The sequence below is a fragment of the Triticum aestivum genome, chromosome 1A (assembly GCF_018294505.1).
Source record: "Triticum aestivum cultivar Chinese Spring chromosome 1A, IWGSC CS RefSeq v2.1, whole genome shotgun sequence".
Lineage (NCBI taxonomy): Eukaryota > Viridiplantae > Streptophyta > Magnoliopsida > Poales > Poaceae > Triticum > Triticum aestivum.
In genome coordinates, this window is record NC_057794.1 from 96,949,694 (window position 1) to 96,955,310 (window position 5,617).

Here is a 5,617-nt window from a genome sequence, read left to right on the forward strand (position 1 = left end):
GGTCGCTCTTATGGATACCTGTGAGCTAGAGTCGGGAATCGAAAAGGAGACAACGGAAGCCGTACAGATCTAGTTGGGAATGTTGTTCATGCAGTAGAGAGCGTAAATGACCAGCCCTTGAGGCGCGAGTAGACTTATCATATAGAAAGGAAAGAGATAAGCGGAGGGAGGACGGTTTGATGATAGCCAAGATCTCCATCTCATTTGTCACTCTCGTATTCTTAATAGGAATCGGCAAGCAGATACAACCACTAGGCCATTGCCATTCGACTAGTCTATCAGAGTATCCTATGAAGTCAGGTCTAGTAGGCGCAGGATGCGCTAAGCCATTCGATCTTCCTGCTGGTGGTCCACCATAGAGCTCCTATGTAGCCGTTTGTTTTCTCGCTTAACTAATTTGTATGAGGCGATACAGCTGAGATCAGCCAACAGTTCGAGCACTTAGCACAATGTGCCACTTAACCGGACGAGCGCAAGACCGGGTCTACCTACCTTATGAAATTTATGAAAAATGAACGTTGTATTAAGGGGTCTCTATCAGTTAGTAACAAAGCTGGCAGTATCCTTGAATTCAAGGGTCAGCTGTGGGAGGTATGTCTCCATGTGTGCCAAAGAAGCGTCTATCATTATACGTTGTTTATCCAATCCAAAACTGATTCGTTTAGTTGGTAGAACCCACGCCAATATCATATTGACTCTCTCTCGTCCAATAAGAGTTTCCGAGAGTTACTTTATTCAAATTCTCTCCTTTCCAAAGCTCCACAAGGAAAAAAGACTAATAGGACAACAATATTGCTTTCATTTATTTTGAGTTCTTTCTTTGTTGAGATGGAAATCGACGTTCTTTTGAAAAGGGCTAGGTAGTTTGCGCGCAGGCAAAACTTCTTCATGAAAGGTCAAAAATAGACTTGGATTTCATGGGTTTCTTAATGACTAGTCGTTCGTTTGAAGCCTTAAGAAACTGGCAGAGAAAGCGGCAGTTTTTTTTCCGAATGACCTTATTTCGAGAATCAACTAACCGACAAATCCGTAGCCCAGGTGATTCGCTGCCTCCCTCTCGCCAAAATGGGATGAATCTTCTCATGCAGCTTTTTGATTATTCAGGGCGCAGTGAAGCCAATTTCCATCAAGGCAAGGGGGTAAATAAGGGGGAAGAGGAGTTGTAACGATAGAAAAGAGAAATGACTATAAGGAACCAACGATTCTCTCTTCTTAAACAACCTATATACTCCACACTTAATCAGCATTTGATAGATTATCCAACCCCTAGCAATCTTAGTTATTGGTGGGGGTTCGGTTCGTTAGCAGGTATTTGTTTAGTCATTCAGATAGTGACTGGTGTTTTTTTAGCTATGCATCACACACCTCATGTGTATCTAGCTTTCAACAGCGTAGAAACATTATGAGAGATGTTGAAGGGGGCCGGTTGCTCCGTTATATGCATGCTAATGGGGAAAGTATGTTTCTCATTGTGGTTCACCTTCATATTTTTCGTGGTCTACATCATGCGAGTTATAGCAGTCCTAGGGAATTTGTTCGGTGTGTCGGAGTTGTCATATTCCTATTAATGATTGTGACAGCTTTTATAGGATACGTACCACCTTGGGGTCAGATGAGCTTTTGGGGAGCAACAGTAATTACAAGCTTAGCTAGCGCCATACCAGTAGTAGGAGATACCATAGTGACTTGGCTTTGGGGTGGTTTCTCTGTGGACAATGCCACCTTAAATCGTTTTTTAGTCTCCATCATTTACTCCCCCTTATTTTAGTAGGCGCCAGTCTCCTTCATCTGGCCGCATTGCATCAATATGGATCAAATAATCCATTGGGTGTACATTCTGAGATGGATAAAATTGCTTCTTACCCTTATTTTTATGTAAAGGATCTTGTAGGTCGGGTAGCTTCTGCTATCTTTTTTTCCATTTGGATTTTTTTGCTCCTAATGTTTTGGGGCATCCCGACAATTATATACCTGCTAATCCGATGCCCACCCCGCCTCATATTGTGCCGGAATGGTATTTCCTACCGATCCATGCCATTCTTCACAGTATACCTGACAAAGTGGGAGGTGTAGCCGCAATAGCACCAGTTTTTATATCTCTCCTGGCTTTACCTTTTTTAAAGAAATGTATGTGCGTAGTTCAAGTTTTCGACCGATTCACCAAGGAATATTTTGGTTGCTTTTGGCGGATTGCTTACTACTAGGTTGGATCGGATGTCAACCTGTGGAGGCACCATTTGCTACTATTGGACAAATTCCTTCTATCTTTTTCTTCTTGTTCTTTGCCATAACGCCCATTCCGGGACGAGTTGGAAGAGGAATTCCAATATATTACACGGATGAGACTCGTCGCACCGGATCCTTTTCTCCTTTTGGCCATAGCCATATAATGAACATGACTATTTATCCTTTTGGCCATAGCTATAGAAGAAGCTTCTCCTCCGGAGCGGGGGGACCGCCTGACAATTACAAAGAAACCTTTAAGGGGTGGCTTTTGTGCTCGGAATATAAAGATTTCCCTGGTTTAGAGTGCAAGATAGACTCACTTCTTTCATTCCTGGAACCTGAGGAGATCCTATTCATGGTGCACACATTCCCCCGGGACTTTTCTCTGCTCGAGATCTTGGAACCGGGGGATATTCGCAATATAATTGCTCACTTGCGCAAGCAGTGGAAGCCACCCAAAGCGGAGGGAGGGGAATCTCAGGATTCCTATAACCCTGCTTATATAGATTTTTTAAGAGCTTGTTTAGGGGTTTTCCTGGGTTTGGTACCAAATTTGGATAAACTCCTTTCGGTTCTTAAACCTGAGGAAATTCTATTTCTGGCTTTTCGCTTCCCGCGGGATGCGAACATGTTTAAATTGCCCCTAAAGAAGATCAAAGATATGATTCAAGAAGCAATGGCTAAAGAGGAGGAAAACAGAGAAAAGCCTCCGGTGGAAGGTTGTGAAGACCGTTGTATGACGGAGGAGGAAAACAGAGAAAAGCCTCCGGTGGAAGGTTGTGAAGACCGTCATATGACGGAGGAGGAAAACAGAGAAAAGCCTCCGGTGGAAGGTTGTGAAGACCGTCGTATGACGGAGGAGGAAAGGACAAAATAGCTTGAAGCATTTTCTTTCCTATGGGATAAAAAACAATGAATTGGAACTATTGAGTGGTGTAGGTATCCATCTTAGCAAATAGAGATACCGAGGCCCACCAACCTACTACTTGTTGGTTTCGTGGGGAAAGAGGAGTGGGTATGAGGGCTTCTTTCACTTTTTTAGGCTAGTTTACATCATTCCACATGATGATTTGCTAATTGTTTTATGATCCTTGACTAGCTATATAGACCCTAGGAACTTGCATGTGCTATTGCTCCTGTATAAAGGAAAGGTGGCTCACGTTACCACTCTCCCCTATTCCTACAGGAAGGAAGAGTCCATCAAATGCAAGTCGCTACCAGTTTCCTATTTTGGATGAATACCATCGCACCATTTGACCTCGAAGTAACGAGTACTCAAGGAATCCTCTGGAATTCCAGTCATGATGATCAGGTACCCAGAGTACATCACCCTCATCAGGAAGAAAAGAGAGAGAAGTGGAGTAAAATGGATTCAAATGCCGCATTGCAAGTGAACAAAAGAAACCAGTGGAAATAGAAAGAGAATGAACAAGTGTATCAATTCATGAGTTAAGGAATACTATTGGGAAGATTGGGTGACTAATATCCTGAGAAAACGATCTCTTGCTTCCCTTGAAACATGCTGAGAGGACCATTTCGATTAGTGAGAAGCTCAGTTCATGGGTCATGATGACAGATCATATCGTGTACCAGTGCACTGTTCTTTAGAGATCTATGTTTAGTGAACAAGAATGTAGTGAGGGGTGCTACTTTAGTGTTATTCCTAGACTAATGAAGTGAAGACTTTAGGCCTCGCTAATAGTGGACCAACTGAGAATGTTTGTTTCTCTTTTCTGTAGATATCTCAATATTCCTTGAAAGCCTTATGAATGGTGGCGAGGATGTGGAAGAGCTAGTTATATAGTCCTTGAAGCTTGATTCCTTTTATCGGTTAGCAAGGAGTTTGAAGCTTGAGTACTTTCATTCAGCTTTCATTCCTGTGGAATGAAGTTGGTTCAGAGGTCTCAAGTAGATCTTCTCAGACAACGAGTAATATCTCTACTACACTTTCCTTCCACTTTATGTTGAGCAAGTTCACCTGTTAGCTTTCCCGCCAAAGGACAGCAAGCCAGTAATGTGAATCATAATAGTTTCTGTTTTCAGACAAGTACAGCGTCCACCTTTATCATATTAGCAAATAACTGATCTTAATAGATCTCAAATAAGGGACATACTTTTGCGTATTTCCGAATGGAGCAGAATAGTCATTCAACTGATGCTTTGAAAGTATTAAATGAGGCAATGTGTTTATCTATCTTTCCTCATTGCATTCCTATACTTTCCTGCTTAGTATCAAAACCATGTGATGGTACACTATTTTTGCTATAACTTGATTTCTCTAACAACTCAATATGACTTTCTTTTTCGTGTTGAGAAACATGTTCGGATGTAACTTTCATTAAAAAATAAGCATAAAGAATTAACTGGCCAGTGGAATTTTATGAAATGAGGGCTCTCGGGAAAGCAAGACTTAAGGAAGGTAGGCAATTTCATACCAAGAAGAGCATTTAAGAACAACTCATAAGCAATTCCAAGTGGCAGAGATGACTCGAGGGACCTCGTCAAATAAGCATATCCTATGGTAAATGTGGTACCTGGTCTAGTCAACTTGGAAGTAGAAACTGACCACTAGTGGGTGTCAATTAAAAAGTCACTCTGTGGCTAACTCTTCTACTGCTATCGGCAGGGCTTAGTCTCTCGTGGTTCATTTCCACCGGAGAGCATATGTTTGAATAATTAGCTTATATAGTTGATCACTCTAATGACAACGGATTCGATTCGCAAATTTCTCGTGATTGACCGAAGGAAAGGTTAGCGACTGCTCTCCCTATGGAATCTCAAGTAGAGCCATTGCATAGCTGGCAGACACGATGGGCTCAGTGTTTCGACTGCTGTTCATTCCGATCTTAGGTCTCGCTCAGCGAATTCAGAAGGGTTGGGTCCTTTGTCAATGACTTACTTTCCTAGTAGCAGAGATGCAAGAATAACTACTTTCTTCTGCTAGGCGTTTCTTTGTTGCCAGCTGAGAAATAATACTCGTTTTTTTCGGATGAGGGGGAGTGTCTTTGTTTGTTCAACATGCAGATCCGGGAGGAAGGGGCAGGACTTGTTGTTCGGGTAGTCTAGTTTTGTTTTTGTTTGGTGCCAGTGTCCCAGTGAAGGAAGTAGGGCTTGCTGTTCCAACAACCGCTCTCTTCTCTCTCCGCTCCCTGATGTCTTCTCTTTGTCTTCGGTATAGTATATATTTTTTTGATTCAGATTCACTCATAACTATAATAAGAGTGTGGGATGGAGGAATGGATTACGGAAGGAGACAGATTCCTTATAAAATGGATTAAGGTGGGTTTCGGAAGGAGGAAGACTCGTTTCATTATCGAATATCGTGTAGAACTCACTTGCCCTGCCTTTTGCTAGGAGAGTGTAGTTCGAGCATTCTATTGTGTGCTCGATC

General features: G+C 42.3%; 1 pseudogene; it reads left to right on the top strand.

The window, feature by feature from the left end:
• Window positions 1–669: 669 nt before the first annotated feature.
• LOC123148836 (cytochrome b-like) lies at window positions 670–3,103 on the top strand (annotated as a pseudogene).
• Window positions 3,104–5,617: the final 2,514 nt, after the last annotated feature.